Source organism: Rhinolophus sinicus, linkage group LG01, assembly GCF_036562045.2.
Source record: "Rhinolophus sinicus isolate RSC01 linkage group LG01, ASM3656204v1, whole genome shotgun sequence".
NCBI lineage: Eukaryota > Metazoa > Chordata > Mammalia > Chiroptera > Rhinolophidae > Rhinolophus > Rhinolophus sinicus.
The window spans coordinates 142,774,327-142,798,812 of record NC_133751.1 but is presented as its reverse complement, the minus strand read 5'-3'; the positions used below and the strand labels follow the sequence as shown (position 1 = coordinate 142,798,812).

The 24,486-nt window shown below is 32.4% G+C and overlaps 1 protein-coding gene across 6 annotated transcripts in view; it reads right to left on the bottom strand.

The window, feature by feature from the left end:
* GALNT13 (polypeptide N-acetylgalactosaminyltransferase 13) overlaps nt 1-24,486 on the bottom strand; it is a 459,656-nt gene that overhangs the window by 409,878 nt on the left and 25,292 nt on the right. For all 6 annotated transcript variants that reach the window (XM_074336508.1, XM_074336499.1, XM_074336497.1 and 3 more), the window contains exon 2: nt 20,230-20,300. The gene's annotated coding sequence lies outside the window, so the exon portion shown is untranslated. The remainder of the gene's footprint in view (nt 1-20,229; nt 20,301-24,486) is intronic.

Here is a 24,486-nt window from a genome sequence, read left to right as displayed (position 1 = left end):
TTCTGCCTTAGGATCCAGTAGGGGAGACATTCAAAAGCACTGGGGTAAGGATAAGAAAGGAGGTAAGTGAAACATTAGGAGTGATTTCAAATGAGAAACTCTTATTAACACATAGTTATTGTATGTAATTATTAATGTTGAGAGAATGCAGCCACACAGAGAATTATTGGGCATAGAGAGATTGAAAGAAAGGTGAAGCTTCATAAGGAATATTTATGAGGCAGATGCAATTTTTCAAGGAGTTTGTGACACATTGGTCTTGTAGTGATGCTTAGATATAAAGAGACCCATTCTATGAAGATGCTATTAATATCAAAGCCTAAAATATATGTTAATGAGACTTTACAAGCAAAAAATTATTATTAAAACATAATAAAATTAAGTCTTCAGAAAGAAAGCTTGTAAAAAGCAACATATAACCCTCAAAAAGATAATGGATTTTTTTATATACAACCTAAAAACTATTCATCATTCATTTGCTTTAGTTATTTAAAGACTGTTCAGTATTCAAATAATAACATGCCATACCAGTGGTTTAAGCTTATTCATTAATAGTTACCAAGAGGGTAAAATAGAAATCCAAAATGTTCAACTGGATATAAAACCTAGAGATTTAAGACAACAGCAGAGCATTTGGACAGTTCCCAACAGACATCTACCAGAAAGCTGGCCATCTTCTGCCATAAATCACATGGTTAAAATGAAAATAAATGTTTCCACAGAGACACCAAACCATTAGAAAATCTTAACATCAGCTTCCTAGCTAGCCTTAAGGCTTTTGAATTCTTTATGACAAGAGAAGTAAGGAATGAATTACAAGTTTTTCTTCTTTGAAATGTACAGGGTAATGTGGCTATTTAGTGTCTAGGTTTTCTTTCTAAAACAGGGGCACTTATTTGTACAAAATAATGAAGAACAATATCAAATTATCTTGTAATATTATATCAGTACTCTGCTCCAGCTGGCAATTAGTGGGAACCAAAAAGAAAGTGAAGGAGAGTCAAACAAAAGCCCAGGAGTCTACGGCACATAAGGACCCCAGCAGCATAAAGGAGAGGACGCAGAAGGGACTTGGACACGGGAAACTCTAGAAGTAAAATGAGTTACGGTGCCTTTCTGCAACGTTGTTATAAAATCACACAAATGTAAATCAAATTTTATTTGCATGCTTAAATATTATAATTTAGTGATTTTTTTTTACCATATTTGATACATGAGAGAAACATACCTTTATTAAAACTAGTTTAAAAAACATTAACAGTTGAAATATTTAAGTTCCTCTACTACAAAAAACTGTTTAAAAAATTAAAAACTACTTAATTAAAGCTACTGTATTCTGATTAGTTTGATTTGCAGGTTCAGTTTTTTTTTTTTTTTCCCCCTGCAACCTTCAGGGTGAAGTGATTAATCATAAATTAAGTGCCTTAAAAGACAGGCAATTAGAGGGAAGAAGCAAAAAAAGAATAAAAAATCAGAATATTGAATAATTGGTCCCCAATTAATTAACAATTAAGTAAAATTATTATATCCCCAAAGATTAAAAATCATATTCATAGCAACCTTGTCATGTGAAATTGCTAAAAAGAGTAACTTGTTATTCAGTATAAAGCAATCTAATATAATGGAGTATATAATACAATAATAGAAAACAGAAATATTATACAGAAAGAAAATTTGCCAAAAATATGTGAGAAAGGGGAGGACACAATACCTCTTCACAAAATGTAAAAGTTGAGCAGAGATTACGGGATTATTTGTACAAGCACATGAAAAGGCAACCCAAAACCAAGGTAGCATTTTCCCATATCATCTGGGAAAACTACTAATTACTTTAATTAGGGAGTCTGTTAGTTAAAGACCCATAAGTTAAAATTAAAAACTGCTTTTGACAAAATTACACTTTAGCAAAGTTGACATGAAATTCGTCTTTTTTCACTTTGAAGATGGAAATGTAAATTAGCACCCTGTTTCCCCGAAAATAAGACCTAGCCGGACAATCAGCTCTAATACGTCTTTTGGAGCAAAAATTAATATAAGACCCAGTATTATATTATATTAAATTATATTATACCCAGTATTATATTATTTTATATTTATTATATTATACTATACTATATTATATTATATTATACCCAGTCTTATATTATTGTAAAATAAGACTGGGTCTCGTTAATTTTTGCTCCGAAAGAAGCATTAGAGCTGATTGTCTGGCTAGGTCTTATTTTCGGGGAAACTCAGTAAAAACTTACTTGGAGAGAAATGTGGTTTATTAAAAATATATATGATTTTGTACCTACATTCTTAAATATAATCATATACTTTGAACTAGTAATTTTTCTACTGGAAAACTCTCTTTAAAAAAAACCATGTTTTAAAAAAGGCGTTGTGCACAGTGGTTTTATCACAATATCATTTATTAAAAAGTAGTTCAAAATATATAACTGACAATATATTATGCAGCTATTGGAAACATGAAATTTTGTGATAAAAATTAGAAAAGCGTATATGATAATATAAAATTAAACAAATCAAGATATTCACTAGTTTATGTACTATTTTTACAATTACTTTCTTTATCTTACTCATATAAAAGTAATGAAAAGAATATGTAAGAATGTGTGGATTTTTTTTTTTTTTTTTGCCATTCCTTTCACTATCTTGGTTAATTTTCAAATTATCCACAAGTCGTATATGTTATCTGAATAATTGGAATATATGTTTTATTTTAAAGTAAATAAGAAAACCACCAATAATAGTGATAAAGAATAAAATTCTGAGTTATGTGATATTTGCATACATGCATATGTGAATACATGGGCTCACACTCAGTTGTGATGCAATATAGCAAACAGAGAGTTAACAGACACAAAGATCTGTCAAAAGTTATTCACAAAACAGAGTAAATAAGAAAGAAAAGGAGGGCAGAACCTCCTATTAAAATAAAGCCTGACTTAAGTATTCTGTTTCCAATTTTTTTTTTTTTTTTAACTAGTCTCAAGTATGACAGAATATGTATGGCTTTGGAAAAATAAGTTTACCCCATGTGTCAAATTCTATTAAAACTCCACGTTCTTTTCAAAAAGCGGTTAACTTTCCAAACCTGGAGTCTCACCCAAGATTCAGAAACTGTCTTTTGCTGGGTACATTTGTGGTCTTCCTTCCAAATAAATACTCTCTTAAAACAAGCAGGACCAGTATTTAAAAGTGATCATAAAATTGAGGAAGACTACAAACTTCCAATCATTCTCACTGTTGCAGCTGATGCATATATTTCATCAAATCAAATTAAGTTTTTAGAAAAGAAATAACACAAGTGAATTTTATATTCCATTTATGTAAGGACAGTTTAATATTTAAAGACATACCAACTCGGACCCCAAAATATTCTTCTCTTTATACCCAAAATATAGGTACTTTAGATTAAAACAGCATGCTAACTGAAGTACCTGACTACGGTAATTGTTGTTATAGAAAAAAGATGATCACCTATCAATAATATACTGTAATTTGAAAAAAATCATTATTAAGATAATGACAAAATTTTGTAGTTTCAAAACCAAGTCACCATGAGGGAAAACAAAAAACAAAACAACAACAAAAAAAACCTCCCTGTTAAAAGCAAGCACCCTTGTGTTTGCTTTTATTCAGAGACAAAAACAAAAAACAAAACAAAACAAAAAAAACAGATGTAGTATACAACTAATATAATCTATCCCGTTGTCTGTTTTTAAATGTCCGATCTAGCTATACTACTTTAAGTGACCTTAATGTGACCTTAATTATCATTTTCTCTCAATAATTAAATAATATTATGTCTCTGTCTCTGAGTCACCAAAAGATGTATGTTCACTTATCACTTTGTGTCAATCACTACCAATTAAGTCAACTTATAAAAACAAATTTCTTTCAGTAGTATTCACAGAAATATGGGGACTATGACAGAGGGCTTAGGGATGGTGGTGGGCAGGGGAGAAGTTATCATCATCCTACTCAAATTTACCTCAATTGTTAGATTTCCTTTCTAGAAATGAAATCTTTATAGCTTACAATGTAGCAGTGAGAAACCATGAGTTATTAATAAACAGTTTTCTTATTACAGCTTATTCTTGAGTCAAGATTCAAATTCTAAAAGCAAACAGCTCATACATTTTTTCCCCAAAGATTTTATAGGTTTATAGCTAAAACAGAAAATGAATAAAGCTTCAAGATCAATAACATCTGTTTAGCTCAAGGAAAAGCCCCACTATTTAGGTGGCTGAATGGTTACAATATTTTCTTTTGATTTTGATAAGCATAGTAAATACATTCTAACTACTGATTGACATCAGAACGAATCAGTAGGTGTGCACCATTCTAAAATCTCTTATCTATTGATTTATGTGGAATGAAACAGCATTCAAACTGAGAAAGAAAATGCTGGTATGATTCCTCTCCAGCCCCCCCCCAAAAAACACATAATAAGTATACAAATTTTCATGTTTCCTACATTTATTCAGTTCCACCCCAGCAGAACAGCAATCAACATTTTATTTTTTATATTTGCTTCACATTTCTGGCAAAGATATATACAAAGACAGCAATCTGAATCAACAAAACCTATTGACTGATGCATAGGATTTTTTTCTTTATGGCATTTTTAATTCCTGGTTATTCTCACTCTTATAATTTTATTAAATTATATTTCTTTGATCATATTTAAATCATGATTCTCTTCATTATATTGCTTATATTCCTCTTTTTATCCATCTAATTTCCTCTCCATATTCTCCTGTTTTTTCAATTATAAAAATCACCTAACCAGAAATTTTCATTTCAATTTGCAATTGGCTCTGCAGTATATATTTGTTAGTTGTTTTTCCAATTGTTTTTCCGATTCTTTCCCGAACTTTCCTGTATTTTATTCTCCTTCTATAGAGAAAATATATTGCTTGGCCATCCCAATATTTCTCCATAACTTCCACTTAACATTTTATGAAGCTCTTTTTCTCTTACCCAAAGCCTGAATCCACATTCTGATTTCTTCCATCATCCTATCCTGACCAAAATAATAACTGAAATACCTAAGAAAGTTTGTGCTGATACTCATTTACCAGTACTAAGACACTGAAGACGCTAAATATCAGAACAATGAATGATTACATCAAAGAGCCAGAAATATAGAAAGTATTATTTTTTTTCCTAAACATTCAGAATATATTGGTTAAGTGTATTAGACAGACTTTGATTCAAGTCTCACCTCCTCCATCTTTTCATTTGGAGAGTGGAGAGGTTAATCTGCCCAGCTACCTTCAGTTGTTCCCATGTTTATAAAATGGCAGGAAGAGTTATACCTACTTAAAAGGTCGTGGTAAGAATTAGGCACATATAATAAGAATCAGAGGAAGTAGCACATACTATTAACTATTCAGTACATATTAGCCATTGCTATTATTGAGATCAATATTATGATGAGCAAAATAATTCATTAATACAACTCAGAAAGGAAAAAGAACTTAAGATTATTCAAATATAAACTATTTATTTCATTTATTTGGCAAATAATTTTTAAGTACGCAAATGTTCCCAGACCTGTGCTTGGGATACCTAACGTCAGGAAGCTTATAATGGAGGCGCTCTAGATAAAATCAAAGACCTGCTCAAGATTAAGATTTCTGGGGCCAGCACCATAGTTAAGAATACTGATTTTATTATTTTTCTTTTGTTCTTTATTGATTTCACCCATTTCTATGTTTTTAATTATGTGTATAATAGAAAAAAATGGGAGTATTCATAAATTTGCTGGCAGACTTGGACAGTTTTGAAGCTCCTGTGGGACATATAGGTGAAGACGTCCGGAAGGCAAGTAAGTGTGGGAATTGAATTTCAGGACAGGTTAAGATGAGGGAGTCAGCAAACCAATGTTAATTAAAGCAGTAGGAATTGGTAAAGTTTCTTCAGTGAGAGTATAAGTATGAGAAAAAAAGAGGATGCCACAAAGAATCAAGATGAAAGAAAGATAAGCTCACAAATGAAATTTGGTGAGGGGTATGGGGGTGAAGAGAGAAACAGGAGAGTACAGTGTTACCGACACCAATAGAAAAAAAATTTTTTTAAAGAGAAGGTTTGATCCATGGTACAAAATCATACTAAGAGATCTACAATTTTATTTTAGAATAGTCCCAGGACTAACTTCAGTAACCTTGGAAAGGACATTTACAGACAAGCAGAAAAAGTAAGCCTCAGTGTGTTGAGGTGTGAATGGAGGACGCAGATTTGAGACCAGAGAATATAGACAATTCTAAGAAACATTCAGCTGGGAATAGCTGTGTAGCTGAAAATGGACTTAGAATAAAGAGAGGATTTGTGTGCAGATGAGCTTTTGTTTTGAGACATGTTTAATGCCAATGGGAAGAAATCAAGAGAGGGAGAAGGATGACAATACAAGAGAAACAAAATATTCATTTGAGTTAGGGCTATTAGAATATGTACAGGTATAAGATTCAGAGCATGCACGAGGCATTGGCTTACAGAGGAAGAAGCATTGGAAGAGAAGAATGAAAGGATTTATAGATACTGGTAAATTAGCAGAGACCTCCTCTATTCCTGTCTCACAGATGCTAATTTCTCTGTGCATCATCTGTTAGGAAGGAAGAAGAAAAGGAAAACAAAATTTAGAGATAGGACAGTAGAAAAGATTTTATACAAAATTATGGAAAATAGAAGATACCTCTCTAGAAAAATACATAAATGTTGCATCTCAGAATATGGAGGGCTCCGTTGAGGCTCTCATCCCAGAGTCTCACCCTGTTTGCTAAGAATATAGCATCTCCTCTGATGCCCACCCAGGACGCAGGCACAATTCCTTTCCTTTTTGCCTTCCATGAAAGAAGTTAACTCCAGGAAATATGTATTTTATTCTGTACTCAGATTATTTTTAGCATGTCTAAATCAATCATAATATTAGGTTGGTGCTAAAGAAATTAGAGTTTAAAAGGTTAAAAATAACTGCAAAAAACGCAATTACTTTTGCACCAACCTAATATTATATAATTGAAATCACAATTATATGTATGCATATATATATATATATATATATAATTGGTGTTTATATATATATATATATATATATATATATATATATATATATATATATGGTGTTATAGAACACTACTCTTGAAACCCGTATAATTTTACTAACTGATGTCACCCCAATAAACTTAATAAAAATAAAAACTCAGTGAACTCAAATGGTTTGAATGTTCTACAAATGACTTATAACATCCTCCTCTCCTAAAAATTAATGATGATACAGCTTGCCAAACTTTTGCACTCATACCTGTAGACACAGCAAAGAAGGAAAATACAGAGAAGGGAGTAGAAACCCAAAGAATTTTGCTCTAAGCCAGCTGCATGTTACTAGAAAAAAACTTGTTTGTGGTCATGACTAGCATAGATAAATGCTCAAGTCTCTCTCTCTCTCTCTCTCTCTCTCTCTCTCTCTCACTCTCTCGCTCTCGCTCTCGCTCTCTCTCGCTCTTTCTCGCTCTCCCCCCCTCCCCTCTTACAGTTAGACCTTTCTGTTTCCAAGATACCTTCTAGTTTGACTCTGCTGCTCAATTGGGTGTCTCTGATACTAACTGAGGTTGCCTGGCAACATGACCTACAGAACTCACCAGCTTATGTGGTGGCTTTAGTTTTTGGTTCACAGGTGGGAGATTTGGACAGAATTTCATGAGGTTTCCACAGTGCAGTTCTGTTTCATTTCAGTCAGTGTGTAACGAAGTTTATTACTTGCAGTATTATTATTATAGGGCATTGCATTATTCAGTATTATTTATAGGTTTTACTTCTTGTCATAATTATGAATATTTCCAGAAATTTTTAAAAGATTGGAATTGCCTTTCAAAATACTTCAAACCATTTAGAAGCTCATTATTATAAATCCAAAATTAAAATATATATATATTAAAAACCAAAAGATTATTGATGGAGAAGAGGTGCGAGGGGAACGTCTTAGGTTTTGGAAGTGTTCAATATCTTGATTTGGGTAATAGTAACATCAGTATATAGCTGTAAAAACCCATCAATCTGTATACTTGATAGTAGTACATTTTACACACTCTAATATACATATAACATACTTCAAGAGTTTTAAAATGTGATGACAAGGTGAGGTAATGTAAATACACATAGAAACAGAGACTACATAACCTTGACAAATGTTAATTTGTGGACAAATTAGGATTTTATCACAATATATAGCATCTTCTTAAAGACTGGGCATTGCTGTTGCATTTAATTAGTTTAACATTAGAGACTATTTTGCCATATATCAACTATTCTTTTACTAATAACTTCTTATTTATAGAGAAGGCGCCTTAACCGTCGATTCAAATGAGCCAATTGAAGAGAGCAGACATCACTAATAGCCACGCACGGCAAATGATTTGCTATTTGTTTCAGCCTCACTGGATCACAGACGCAGAATGCCTCAGACACAGAGAGACATCACATCTGGAAGTTTACCTCGAGGAGACACTTCATATATAGTCACAGACATGCATTGCTGGTCTGGCCTCAGCGGAGTGCACTAACCTCCCATTTGCCACAATTTCCTGTGGCAGCTAAACAGATTGGCAAAATCAAACAAAAAATTTAAAATAAAGGTGATTAATAGCTTTATTTCATTGCATTTTATTTGCAAAACTCTGTCACACAATCTCCACACCAGAGAATGAGGACATTTTCTGTACTTTACCCTCTGAACCCGCTAAAGAGCTTAGCATTGAACTTGTACAGTTTTTAAAGTATTTTTATATCGTTCTTATTTCATTTGATCCTATCACGGCCTTAGTATATGCTGCCCATTTTATAAATGAGTAATCTCAGGCTCAGAGAATTTAAGGCATTTGCCCAAAGGGACACACTTTGTCAAAGCAGCAATCTTCAAAACCAGAATTTAAAGCCAGTTTTCTAACATACAACAAACACCACGTTGTTCAATTAATATCTTTTTTTTTTTTCATTTCATAACTGGCAAAACTTCTCAATAAAGCCAGTTTCTATAAAAATTTGAATAAATAAGTCTTTGTCACTTTATTTGCTGGTCTTCAGGATATTTCTTGCATCACAGGAGATGATATGCACAAGAAAATCTGTCTATGGCAAATAAAAATGCACAGAATTGTGGTACTTTAAAGCTGTCAAATAGGTCGTAGAGGTTAGCTTGTCCAGCTAATTGATTTGTCAGCTGACGAAACCGAGGTCCAGAGGGTTATAATGACTTTCACAAGTTTCCTAACTACTAAATGGCAGAATTCAAATGGGAACTCGTTTTATCTGCTTCTTGCTTTGACATTATATAAAGTGCTACTATTATAAGCCTGAATTTTGAGCGATATTTCAGTGTAGTTTAAAGTATAAAAATAATATACTTAAAGGGCAGAAATTGAGACTCAATCCCATCTAAAAGATAAAGCTTTACCCAAGAGAAACACGGTACATTGCCTTTTTTCCCTATCAATCAGTATTAAGCATGAATAGACTCTGTCCTCCCTTAAATAACTGAATTTATGTTAACACAAGGTGGGTAAAATAAAAAAAAAATAACATTTATTGACCCTTTCCTATGTAATAGACACTTTGCATATATTATCATATTCAATCATCACCAAAATGTTTTAAGATTGTTATTACCATGCCCTTTCACAGCTGAGAAAGTAGAAGCAGTTAGGGTATGACCTTGCTCAAGGTCACAACACTAGTAATCTGCAGAGCTGAAATCAGAAGCCTGCTCTGTTAGACGATGGAACCTGTGTATTTTAACTCACACCACCCTGCCTCAGAAATCAGATTATCTAAATGTAGTCACCACCCTCTAGTTGTGACTAAGACTGCTAAGTGCCTACCCAAGAGCTACATATTGTCCCCTTCCTTACTAGGAACACATTCAGAGCGGTTGTGTATGCAGGTAAAACACTACATGTAACAGCTTGTTTTGCAACAAAAATTAATGATGGTTAAGTAGAAGATATTCGGTGGAGTTGCCAGGGAATCTCTTTGAGGGGGACTAAATCAGCTGGTAGCATGACCCTTTGTCACTGCATTTTTTTTTTTTTTTTAAATTCTTGCTGTGTAGAACTAAATACGATGGCTGGGCTCTAGTAGTCACATAAACCACTGGAAAAATCTTTGAGAATGAAGTCAAATGGCTAAGATGGGGGAACAAAACTACATAAGGTGATTACATTACCTAATGACCCAGGTACTACAGTTCCAGCCATAATGCCAATGGCTAGAATTCCCTTATATAGGAGAAAATTTGAAGTTTACCTCATTTAACCCAATGAAATTTTTGTTACACATACTCCATTGAGCTTCGAATTCCTCCCAAACTGTGACAGCAACTCATTTATGTGTGAAAAGCTTACCAAAAGTCAAATTAATTCAAGACTTCTGTCTCTGCTAGATGCATACTAGGCAATTTGAGGGGGAAACAAAAACTCATCTTGCTTTGGAAATTTTGAAAAGTTGGGTTAAAATATATGTAACAATTTTTGCAGTTTTGTTTCCACATAGAAGGTCAAAAGCTTTTTTTCTGGCATCTACTGGCTGCTCAGAAGAAAGACTGAGGTCAAGATAGGACACTAAAGAGAGCACTTTGATGTCCAAAGGCACAAAATACTATCTGATTCCCCAGACCTTCTCTAATACAAAGCAAAAGTTAGCCTTTTAGGACAGAAAATCCTTATAAGCCCAGGGCCCTGGAAAAGATCCACAACTTCTGGGAAACAGGTACAAGCAAAAGTTATCTGCCTCTATTGGAGGAGCAGGTAACTCTCTTGGGTCCAGAATCTCACAGAGACACAAAGCATAGATCTGTTCCCATTGGGGGAAGAACAGGACAGTCTCACCAGAGAACCCCACAGTGTGAAGGAGGCATTTGGGCTGGGGGCCATGGGAATGGGCAGGAATGTGGAAAGAGCCACACACCTAAGGCCCAGGAGCACAGGACAGGTCTAAGATGACCACTGGAGCAAAGGCAGCTAGAGCCCTCCTGCCACCACCAGGTGCACTGCACCAAATATCAAGCAGCAACACTCTTGCCACCGGGGACATACAAACGTGTGAGCAGAGGCCTAGAGAATAAACACAGAATATCTCCAGCTCTCTATGGCCCACACTAAGCCTGAGGAAGCAGTATCTCTGCTACTGGAATTTGAAGTCGGTGGAAAAAAGAAATCAATCAATTTAAATTATCAGATTAACAAAGTAAGGAAGTAAAATTATTTGGTAACGTCAATACAGAAGAAGCATTTAATAACATTCAAAACGAAGCTATGATTAATAATCCTTGCAAACTCAGAATAAAAATAAATTTCTAAATCTAATATATATTGCAAAAAGATTACAGTGAACATCATTCTCGATACTAAAATGGCAAAAGTGTTCCCTTTGATCTAGGAAAAATAATTCCATTCTTCCTACTTTCATTCAGTACTGCTTTGGACATTCTAGCCAATTCAAAAAGATATGAAAAAGAAATAAAATTATAAAGTCTGAAGGTATTAAATAATATTATCTTTGATCATAGACAACATAGTTATTTATGTAGAGAATCCAAAAGAATATACTAAGAAAATATTAGAATTAATAAGTGAGTTTATAATTTGCTGTATGCAAGGTCAATAAAAAATTAATTTCTATATATATAAGAAATAAAAAGATAATAAAGTTTATAAATATATATATAATATATAATCATATCTAACTGCATTAAATTTCTAGTGTCAAATTACTCACAATGTACAAAATCTCTATGCAGAAAACCATAAAATATGATTGAAAAAAATTAAAAAGACCTAAATATATGAAGTATATACTATGTTCATAAATTAAAAGAGTCAATATTATAATTATGCACTTCTTTAAAAATTCACTTGACAATAAATTGAACGCAATCCCAGCAATGTTTTGGCAAACTTGACCAAGAAATTCTAAAATTCATATGAAATAAAGCAAAGTCAAAATGCCTTAAATAAAAGCATTGTGGGAGAACTTATTTTAACAGATATCAAGAATAATTAAAAAGTGACCATAGTTAAAAGAGTGTTACAAGTAGTGAGACTAATAGACCAATTAAAAAGAATACTAACTGGACTTATTAGGGAGAACACTTCATAGACTGTGTAGATGTCTGACCACTGTGCTGTACACCTGATGCTGAAGTTGAATAATACTGAATGTCAACTATAATTATATATATAGTGTATACATACACATATATAGTCACAGATGTGGAGTACAACATAGGGAATATAGTCAAAAGAATTATAACAGCTATATTTGATGTCACAGGGGTAGTAGATTGGGGGGGGGTTATCACTTTGTGAGGGGTGTAAATGTCTAGCTATTAATTGTTTTGTACACCTGAAACTAAAAAAAAAAAAAAGTACAGAAAGAAAAAAAAGAATAGTTGGCCCCTCAAGAGCAGACATACCAGAGGTGCCAAAAAAATGTATACACATGACTTGTATTCATCTTTGTTATCGGCGTATATTGAGTATTACAATTTTAATACAGTTTTTTTTTTTCCTTTCTTAAAATATGTATACATGCTTTTGGTACCCTCTGTATATGGACACTTGATTTATGACAAGATAGAATTAAAGAGAAATGGGCAAAGGACAAAATTTTCAGTGTTATTCTGTAACAACTGGATACCCATTTGGAATGAAAATAGAACTTGACTTTTACCTCAAACCATTCAGAAAAATCAATTGTAAGTGGAATGATCTAATGTAAAGAGGCAAAACATAATTAAAATTAAAATTGGAAACATTTCCTCATCAAAAACTCCATTAAAAATTGAACTATAATGCTTTTATATAGCAAAACAAACCATCAACAAAACAAAGAGGGAACCAACTGAATGGGAGAATATATTTGCAAACAACACCTCTGATAATGGGCTAATATCCGAAATATATAAAGAACTCATACAACTCAACAACAAGAAAAAACAAACAACCCAGCAAAAAATGGGCAGAGGACCTGAACAGAAACTTCTACCAAGACAGACAAATGGCCAACAGATATATGAAAAGATGCTCAACTTCATTAGCTATTAGGGAAATGTATATTAAAACCACTATGAGATACCACCTCATATCTATTAGAATGGCTATTATCAACAAGATAAGTAAAACAAGTATTGGAGAAGTTGTGGAGAAAAAGGAACCCTCATACACAGCTGGAGGGAGTGAAAACTGGTACAACCACTATGGAAAACAGTATGGAGGTTCTTCAAAAAATTGAGAATAGAATTACTACATGACCCAGCAATACTGTTCTGGGTATCTACTCCAAAAATCTGAAGACATTTTGCTGTAAAAATATATGTACCCCTATGTAAATTACAGCATTATTCACAGTGGCCAAGACATGGAAACAACCAATGTGTCCTTCAATAGAAGATTGGCTAAAGAAGATGTGAGATACATACACACATACACACACACACACACAGACACACACACACACACACACTCACACACACATACATATATATGTATAGGTGTATACACAGAGAGTACCCAAAAAATGTACACAATTTTAAGAAAGGAAAAAACTGTATTAAAATTGTAAAACTCAATATATACCTGTAACAAAAAATGAATACAAGTCATGTGTATGTATATAGATTTGCACCCCCGGTATATACATATATACATATATACAAATGTACATATGTATATATACACATACATATATATGTATGTGTATATATACATAATGTATATAATGTGTATATGCATATATATAATGAAATATATGTATATACAATGGAATGTATATATTATATACATATATGTTATATATATATATATATATATATATATATATATATATACACATATATATAATACATTATATATATAACGGAATATTACTCAGCCATAAGGAAATATGAAATAAATAATGCCATTTGTGACAACATGGATGAATCTTAAGAATATCATGCTAAGAAATGTAAGTCAGACAGAAAAAGCTGAGAACCATATGACTTTATTCTTATGTGGTATATAAAACTGAAATAACAAACAAGCAAAAGTCCATAGACACAGACAACAGTATAGTGATTACCAGAAGGTAAGGGGCGACAGGGAGGTGGAAGAGGGTAAAGGGGTCGAATATATGGTGATAAAAGGAGATTTTACTTTGGGTGGTCAACACACAATACAATGTATAAATGATGTATTGTACAATTATACACTTGAAACCTATATCATAGTATTAACCAATGTCATCCCAATAAACTTACTGAAAAAGGACATTAAAAAAGCAAGTCACAGAGGGTAAAAGATATTTTGCAACATATAATTGAAAGGGGGCTCTAAGTCTAAATATAGCTAATTTCTGCATATTAATTAGAAAATCAATATAATAGAAAATTTACAAACAACAGACAATTTACAAAAAATAATACCCATATGGCAATTATCCCATGTAACATAACCAGTTTAGTCAACAGGGAAATGTAAACTATACTGTCACGAGAATGGTTAAAATTAAAAGGACTGACTGACTATTCCAAATATTGGTAGAGATGAAACAATAGAAACTCTCATACACTACTGATTGGAGTGTAACTTGTATAATTACTTTGGAAAACTGGTTGGCAGTATCTACTAAAATGGAAGTATTACATACAATATAAACAAGCAATTTCATTGTTAAAAATATATCCAACAGAAATACATGCACATGTGCATGAAGAAACATTTAAAAGAACATTCATATCAGCATTAGTCATAATTGCCCAAACCTAGAAATGGCCCAAATGTCTATCTACAATACAATTGATAAAACTTTGTAGTATTTTATATAATGGAATACTATAATACATAGCAATGAAATTTACTGAACCATATAAAAACATTAATGAAAGTTAGAAATACATGTTTGGGAAAGGAAATCAAACACAAAGGAATGTATGTTATATGATTATGATGCATATAAACTCAAAAATAATGCTAAACTAAAATTTTGTGTTTAGGGATGCATGATGACATGTTAAAACTATAATAGAAAACGAGGAAGTGATTATTGTAAAAGTCATGAAAGTGTTAATCTGTCAGAAACTGATGAAAGAGGGGTAATATTTGCAAGGCAGAAAAAGTAGGTTTTCTGGGATGCAGAAAATGTTCTTTCTTGATTTGTATGATGGTTACATGGTCTTTGCTTGTAAAAACCATTGTTTTGTGCCCTTAATGCATAAAAATTCATAATAAAGAAGCTTAAAATGACAATAATTCTGTGACTAAATTTTATAAATTAAGTATTATATGAGATACAGTTCAATAACTATAATTTACATGTACTGAGAATTTACTGTGTGTTAGGAGCCACTGTAAGGGCTTTACCTCATGTAACCTTCACAATATTCAGAAGACATAGGACTATTACTATCACATTTCAAAGGTGAAGAGGCTGAGCCACAGAGAATTTATATAACTGACACAAAGTCACACAGCTAAAGAGGCCTCGGTTTGGAATCTGAACCCATGGATCACTATGGTTCTGGAGCCCATGATCTCCGCAGCACATCATGCCACTTCTCCAATATAGAAAAAGAGAGATACTCTCTATGCTGGGTGCCAATTTTTTCTGTTGTCAATGCTATAGTTTAGTATGATAGGTAAACTAAGTCTAAAATAATTGGTTTTTCATGGACTCAAGATATTAAATCTTTAATTTAGCACTCTACCTTTGTTTCATTTTAAGCTCTGCTAAGGAAAGAAGACAAATCATATTGAGATGACATATTTACTATTTGAATTTACACTCAAGCAATATCATAAATTATTTTATCCCTGTTGCCCAGCTTTGAAGTGAAGGTATACAAGAGATTCATCGCTAACCATAAGGAATATTTCTCCTTACAGGTCATATTTGTCTCCCAATCCAAAAAAAAGACATAAAGAAGAAGCAAAGGCTTAATTTAAAGAAGGGGGAATCTCTGCAAAAAGAAATCTGTTTCTCTGACTATTGGTAATATCATTTTCTAGTTCAGTCGACCTGGAAATCTCAGTTACTTTTTACAGAAATGGTGTACAGTGGTTTACTGCAGAAATTCTGGGGCTTGACCAAATGAACTTAAGTATCAGCTGCTATTTGCTACCGTGTTTCCCCGAAAATAAGACCTAGCCAGACAATCAGATCTAATGTGTCTATTGTAGCAAAAATTTATATAAGACTCAGTCTTATTTTACTCTAAGACTGGGTCTTATAATATAGTATAATATAATATAATATAATATAATATAATATAATATAATATAATATAATATAATACCAAGTCTTATATTAATTTTTGCTCCAAAAGATGCCGTAGAGCTGACGGTCCGGCTAGGTCAATTTTTGGGGAAACACGGTAGTTATTTGACCTGGGACAATCTACTTAGCTAAAAGCTGCCTCAGTTCTCTCTTGTGCAAAATGGAGATAATATTACTGTCTGCCTCTCAGGATTTTTTGAAGGTTAAATTAAATAATAAATGTAAATCATTTAAAACATCCTAGTACATAGTAAATTCCACTCATGTGTTTATTATTATTATTATTATTATTATTATTATTATTCCCTGAACCGATATTCTTCAAAATCTCACCTGCATCTTTTCTTTCCTCTCCATCTCCACTTACCCAACCTCAGGGTTTGCTTGCCTTCATCCCTTCATTGTTATAGTGCTATTTATTTTCCTAAAATTGTTCTTCTTGTCTACAAGTCTTCCAGCTGGAAGACAACACCAGACTAATATTCAAATGAGAAACTTTTTGTTCATGGGATTGGCCCTCGCAAAATAGTCTCTTTATTAAATTTAAATTCAGATTTCTTACTCTGATCATCAGTATTTCCCACAACTTAGCTGCAGCCTTATTTTCCAGTGTTATCTGGTCTTAGTCCAACACAAGAAATTTACTTTGTTGCCAAACTAATGAATTTACCATTCATTAAATGTGAAGTATCTCCCTTACCTCTAAATTTGGGGGGGCCATTTCCTTGACTTCTCTGTTAATATTTCCACCTGTATCAAGATCTAGTGCAAATGCAACCAGCAGGATGAAATCTTGAACCAATGAAGTTCAGAATTATTATATCTCCCTTCTTAAATCTCCAATGCTTTATTTTTTCACATATGTAACCTTCTAAAATTATCTGAAATGGCTTTATTAATTTGATTACCTCAGAATACTCTCATGATACTATAACCTAATGACATATCGTCTGCTTTATTTATGCCTGGGCATAGCTTATTTCCTCAAATTGAAGACAGAATTTTGAGAGTCATTTCCCTCCCACTTGCTCTAGTACTTACTAACAAAGTGTCACATTATTATAGGAGCATGTGACAAATATTTATTGACTCAAATTAAATAGAATTACTAAATATAACTATTAGTTTTGTCTCTCAGAGACCAAATCTGGAAATGGAAAGTAGAAGTAGTCTTAAGTCCTGCACTCTCAAAACAAAGAGTAGTGTGAGAGTGCAAAAGACTTGACCCATTCATTTTCAGAGGAATAATGTTTTATACTAAGTTTGAAAATATCTCTTAGGTAAAATGTTGCTGATAGTTTGTTTCAAGAAGTGCTGTGGAAAGGGACTGGGACCAGTTGGAGGCTAAAATGGAAGAAGATGAAGATCATCAAAGATCACAGTGTGGTCAAATTGTTGTAATGGATGCCCCTGAACTCGGATACACCTGAAGATGATCATAAATAGAGAGGAGAATGAGTCAAGGTGAACCCTACATTCCAAACATCTCTGTGTTACATAAAGTGGCTGAAGTACTGCAAGATTAAGTGGTCAGGCACTTCAAATTCTGAGAAGTAAAACTAACAGAAGCCTAAGATATGGTCTCTGCCCTTAGGGAAGCAGCTTTTATTGTATTTTAAAATTTGTCTTACCAAAAGGCATTTATCAAGGCAATTAGTTTTGGATTGCTAAGTGGTCCTATCAACGCACTCAATATAAGGCAACTCATTTGTTTCAGTTGAAATTCAATCATCAACCACTTATTTACTAAAGAATTCATATGTATGATCTGAGGTTTGGGAACAACGCTATTTTGCAAATAAAAGAAGGTTAGATCAGCTACAGAATTTCAGTACTCAACACCCAGGTTAAGAGGATAAGAAAAGAAGCTTTAGAATTTGATCAATCTCAAGCTTCATTCCCATGAATAATAGATTTAAAGTATCTGTGCTACATTTTCCTCACATGAAAAATGGAGATAAGAACACATCTAACCTCATATTATTGCTTAGATTAACTGAGATGTTGAATGTAAAATGCATGGGATAGAGTAAATTCCTAATAAATATTGTTCTCCACATCCCTCAATTTCCATAAAGTATTCCATTAAACATTGGATGAGGTTATTCTGCCAAATCATTTAACAATCATTTCAACTATTTTCTTTACTTTCTGTTTACAAATTTGCCCTGTCTCCTTCAAAATAAGCAGACTCCATAAACAATTTATAACGGCCCCCTCTTTTCTCCAAAAAGAATACAAACACATTTTCAGCCTAGGTATACAGTCAACACACCATAGGATATACTTGTATATATCCATGCTAATTTTATATGCTCTATATGTACCTGATATTTGTTTCCTCACTAAAAGTTCAAAGAATTAAAGGTGTCTACTAAAGCATCATGCTCTAATATATAAAGAAGGCTGAAGTTTAGCTTCTTTTTCAGCATGTAAATCAACAGTATTCACTGAATACCTTTTTTGTGTGCTTTGCATGGCATAAGGAAGTTATAATGCTTATTAACCACTAACATTTACTGAGCATTTCTCTATACCTAGAATTGTGTTATACTTCACATGTATTATCTCTTGCCACAAATAGTTCCTAATCTTCATTTAAAAAAACATTAAGCACTTTATTCACAGTCGCACAGCTAGTGAATGACAAATCCAGGATTTAAAACAAGGTAGTCTGAATCTAGAGTCTGAATTCTTAAAACATTATATTATGCTGCCATATATATATGGCAGTATATATATATATATATATATATATATATATATATATATATATATATATATTCCCCCTGAAGTAGTTATATAGGGAGACAATGTACAAACAACAATGTTTTCATCATTCATTCTACATTTTTTGGAAATTTTATTTCAGATTGTCCTCCAGATTATTCCATTTCATCAAACAAGGAATTTGAGCATGTCAAGTCTAATAATCTATGATTCTACGGTCCTTTCCAACTCTAAAATAATAATACGATAGCATTTAATTTTTTTCTTCATGAATGAAAAAAGACTCTTGGAGAACTTCAGAACTCTAATTCTAAACACTTTTTATCAAAGAATAATTTAGATGATTTACAAACTTTCTTTCAGGCAGCTACATTTTCACTCATTTCCTACTAGTTCAAAGCACTTCAATGAAGGAATTTAAAAGCATCATTTGAAATGAAGGCAATGACATGACAGACAATACAGAAAAATAAACTGTAAATTTTCAAGATAATATCTAAGTAAAACAAAAATCCAAAAACTAATCAGAACATGTCCAAACTCAAAAATATTTAGTCTCTTAAATAAAACTTGTTTAACTTTTCCTAAGTTTTGGTAGAGGCAATTTTTTTGAAAGATCTTACAAGTATGTTAAAAACCTATATTCATCACTTTACATAGATATTGAGCAAGGTATTAAAACTTCTTGGGTCTCAGTTTTCTTATTCATAAAATGGAAATTGAAAAATGAACTTAAAATATTTGGGGAAGAATGAAAGGTACCACACATAAATTGTCTGATATATAGGAAATCTTAATATTCAGAAAATCCTAATACTTAATTCAATGCTCCTTTTTAAAACTCCTATATCAATGCTGCCTAAAATAACATTAATTTTTTCTTCACTTTTCTCAACTTACGATTAAGATGAAAAGCATCTTACTTAAATAATAAGTGAGAAATATTACGTGCGAGTTATGCACACAGAAATATAGTAAATCACTCATTAGAAATCTTGAAATTATACAATTTAATTCAGACTAGCAAACAGCTCATCAGATTTTCATCTTTTATATATGTTTTTCCTCAACATTCACAAATATCAAGAACTGTAAATGGAAATGTGTTTTTTATGACTGTCTGCCAAATTCATTCAACATGACTGCAGTCGAGTGAAAAAAATAAATATATATATTACTTACTGTATGTGGTGCTTGGCAATTTCAAAATGATTTGCAAACATTCATCCTCAAAATACTCCTACAAAATGCATCTGTGAAAGGAAAAAAAAAAAATCCAAAAGAGTAAGCAATTTGCCAAGGTCACAGAAAAACTAATCCAGTCCAACACACACTTAAGACACTACATACTTTAACATACTGAAATAAGGTTTTGCAAAATATAGATTATATATCTTGCGAAGTATAATGGGCTGATGGACAGAAATATTCCCAACTATATGCAAATATTCTGAACATCAGTCAAGGAGGACACTCTCAAGTAAGAGGTAAGAAGAATCAGCATATTGGTTTCAGAACTGTATACAAGAAACACAGTGCCCCAGAACACGGCAGCACAACATAACACTTACTAATAAAAAAAATCTGAGATGTTTCTAAGTAAATTTAGTTGGAGATTTGAGGTGGTTATTAAAATATTTCAAGTTTCTGAAATATACTTTTGATACACGAAGATCTCTAACTCTGTAGAGAATTTGGCTTGATTTATCCAGAGAATTGCAGCAATTCATTTCATAATTGCATATCAATACCAACTGAAGACCACACACTAAGAAAAATGCAGGTAAGCCACTTGCATGCTTCACAAAAATACACAGATATTAATTTTCTTCTTTCAGGAAGTCAGTGTGATCATAAAGAGAAGGTTATTTAATGAGATTTTATTAATTAATTTGTTTTTGAGGAGAGGTTTGGGAAGAGCACATTAATTTCAAAGTTCAAAATACCTCAACTTAAATGGATTTTATGCTATTGGCTGGGTATACTGTTTTGCATAGAAAGAACTGTTTTGAATAGTTGTATACTGTTTTGAATAGAAAGAACTATTCAAAAGAAACAAAATAAAACACAACTTAATGATAAGTAAAATAATATTTTAAAGTACAATGCATTGTTTCAGACAGATCAAACACACTATGAACAATACAAATAAAATTTTCCTAAGTAGCAAGCATCTTTAGAGTAACATATGTTCTCAGCAACCAACAGAATTTCTGCCCAGAGAAATGTGGTTCTTTATAGTACTAAGTAGAAACAAATCCCAGTTTACCAATACAGGAGGTATGCTTTCGTGTTCACCAAAACCAACTGTAACCAAATCAACAGTTCAGCAAGCAGAACAAGCATTGAGTTGAATGTCTAATTTACCCTCCTCTAGTGTGTGAAAACAATAGGGTGGCCTTGGCCTCTACCTGGTACAGGAATGAATTATACTAATGGTCAACACAGAACCTCTCAAACAAGAGGGAACTAGATACAGTTGGCAAAGTTATAGTGAAATATCAAAAGTAAATTAAGAAACTGTATTTTTATTAATTTCATTTTTCTAAGTTTAAAACTTAAAGTTTAACCAAAGATGCAAAGTCATAGCCATATATAATTTCTATAGAATTATAAACTTGCAACAATTAGCAGATCTCTATGTTCCTTCATACTTTAGCATATTCATCCTGGTAAGCAAGAGAACTAAAGTTAACACTAATCAGGTCTCGCCCAAATTGACACAACTAATAAGAGGGGATTTGGGGCCCAGACCAGCTTTTCTGACCCAGATAACTTCTCATTACAACGCCAGTTAGTCCCTTCATTGCAACCAGATCAGAGGATGCAAACTGGAGCATAATTACCATATCTGGCTTACTGACTGTTTATTCCACACCATGGATTTAAAAATATATTTTTTAAAAATATTCAAAACGGGAAGATTTCTCATACAAATCCTCATTTCTAGCTGTTTTGAAAGAGCAAAGCTTTTGGAAGGCTGGGCTCACAGCCCCCAGAGAATACAGAAGTGGTGGCTCTGGTATGGAACACACTTTGTGCACTCATCTATTTCCTACTTTTCCAAGCTGTCTCCTACTCTGCCATTTTCAAACACTGGAGTGTTTTGTTCCTGATTTTACCTACGAACTACAATCAGACCTCTTTGCTGTGAAACTGGAGGAAGGATTTTCCTCATTTATGCTCAAAAGCTTATTCCATTAGTTGAAGCCACTGCTTACAACTATATTTCACTGGATTCTTGTAATCAGGTATTATTGATAGTTACCTTATTTTAATCTATATACAAGTTTTAAAATTTCATGGGCTTGAATTTCCATTTGCTTAAATATACATTTGACTATTTTTAAAGCTAAGAAATTTACAAATACAAGTGGTACAAATCAAGGAAATTATCTCAAATAATGATTTTACATTTACTATGGACACATCTTTCAGAGACTTCCTGGATTGATAGGTACGACATTTGATAAAATAATAATAGAGTAAAAACCTTCAATTTAACTAAATAAACTGGATTAAAAGAACACTGACCACTAAAGGTAAAACTATGCGATCTACTCATTGTGGTTATATCAGGGAATATTGCAAATAACTTGAGATAGCATCATGTTTTGAAGAACGCTTAAAAAATGTGGACCTGGAATTCTGGGCAGTTGTGGTAATAGCAGCCACCTAAATCCTAAACACTTCACACATTCAGCAAAATATATACAGTCAACAAAAACAAACAAATAAACAAACCCCATACTAATCCTAGATCATCCACATAACTGGAAATTGGAGAATAATAAAAATGTTAAGTTACCTATGAACAGAAAATTAAACACAAATTTCTAATAGAGCTATTTTTTTAAGTTCCCGGTATATGTAATACAGAGGCCTAAGGCTTCCAGAAAAACTGTGAGAAAGAGGAAAAGAAAGTTCCTACGACACAAAACTTACTCTCAGAAAGTTCACTACAAGTATGAAAATATTGAAAAAACTATCCAGGCATATTAGCACATGTACACAGGAAAGAGACTTAAAACTGGAATTTAAGATGACAACATTTTTTCTGGGGGAGGAGTAAGGCATTTAAAAATCATGGAGATATGTGAAGCAGGCGGCTCCAAGAAGCTCTCACCAGTCAAATCTGGGACAATTGGAATATCAAAATAAATAATTATAATAAAGAACCAAATTCTTTAGAAAAAATAAGATATAAATAAAGAAGTGAAGAATGTAAGGAAGAAGGGAAAACCCTTCATTGCATAGAATGCCAATTAAAACATATGTATATGTATTGATGGAGTTAGAAAATTACCATTAGGCAAATGTTATAATTAATTGACTTAATCAAGAAAACACCTGTTGATCAGCAATGTAACTGAAAGTGTGATGACAAACAAGATATTTCCATAGCCTTAAAGCATCTTTCCACAAATCACTTACTAATTAAACAGGGAAAATAGAAAATTTCAGAAAGTGCAGAAACTTAGCAGAGACCACCTTAACTAAATGATCAATGATAATAACAGGCCAAATACAAGAGATGTGCCTCCAAGTATAATGCACTTGAGAAGGACATAACTTCTGTGGGATATCTGCCAGAAATGCATAAACTGAATCAATCATTAAGAAATATCAGGAAAACTCAAATGGAGAAGAGTCTGAATATTTTCTGGCCCGAACGCATATTGAGGAAAGTCTGAAAATATCTAGCCTGACCTCTTCCAATTCAAAGTCGTTTAAGACTGAGAAAATGTTCAGATTACGGGAAGTTTAAAAGACATGACAACCAAATGCATGTGTGATCCTAGCTGCACTGTGAGTTACATAAAACTATTTTGTTAATAATGGATTTCTTAATATCCATAATTTCACTGTACTGTAGTTATAGAGGACATCCTTATTCTTAGGAAATACACACAAAAGCATTTCAAGTAAAGAAACATGATGTCTGTGACTTATTCTAAATGATGCAGGGGAAAATTGTATATATGTACCTATATACATCTGCATTAATATGCATATAGTTATGTAATTATATATATAGACATAAGCATACGGAGACAGAGAGTAAAAGAGGAAGAGAGTGAACAGAAATAGTAAAGCAAAAGGGGAAAAATGTAAACTAATGAATCTGGACAGAGTGTATTGAGGGTTAAATAAAATAAGTGCAAATTTTCTGTATGTTTGAAACTATGTTAAAATTTAAAATTAGAGAATAAAGATAGAAATAAATAAATGTAGGCAGAAATAAATAAATGTTTTACTTTCATTGAGATATTTTGTGATCACAGGAAAATAGACCAATGAAATGTATTTAAGTCAAGAAAAAAATTTAAAATAAGAATTATTAACTGATGTTTTTTCACAACTAGGATAACATGAAATCCAGAATGGTGTGTGTGTGTGTGTGTATAAATATAAATATATATATAAATCCTGTATTTT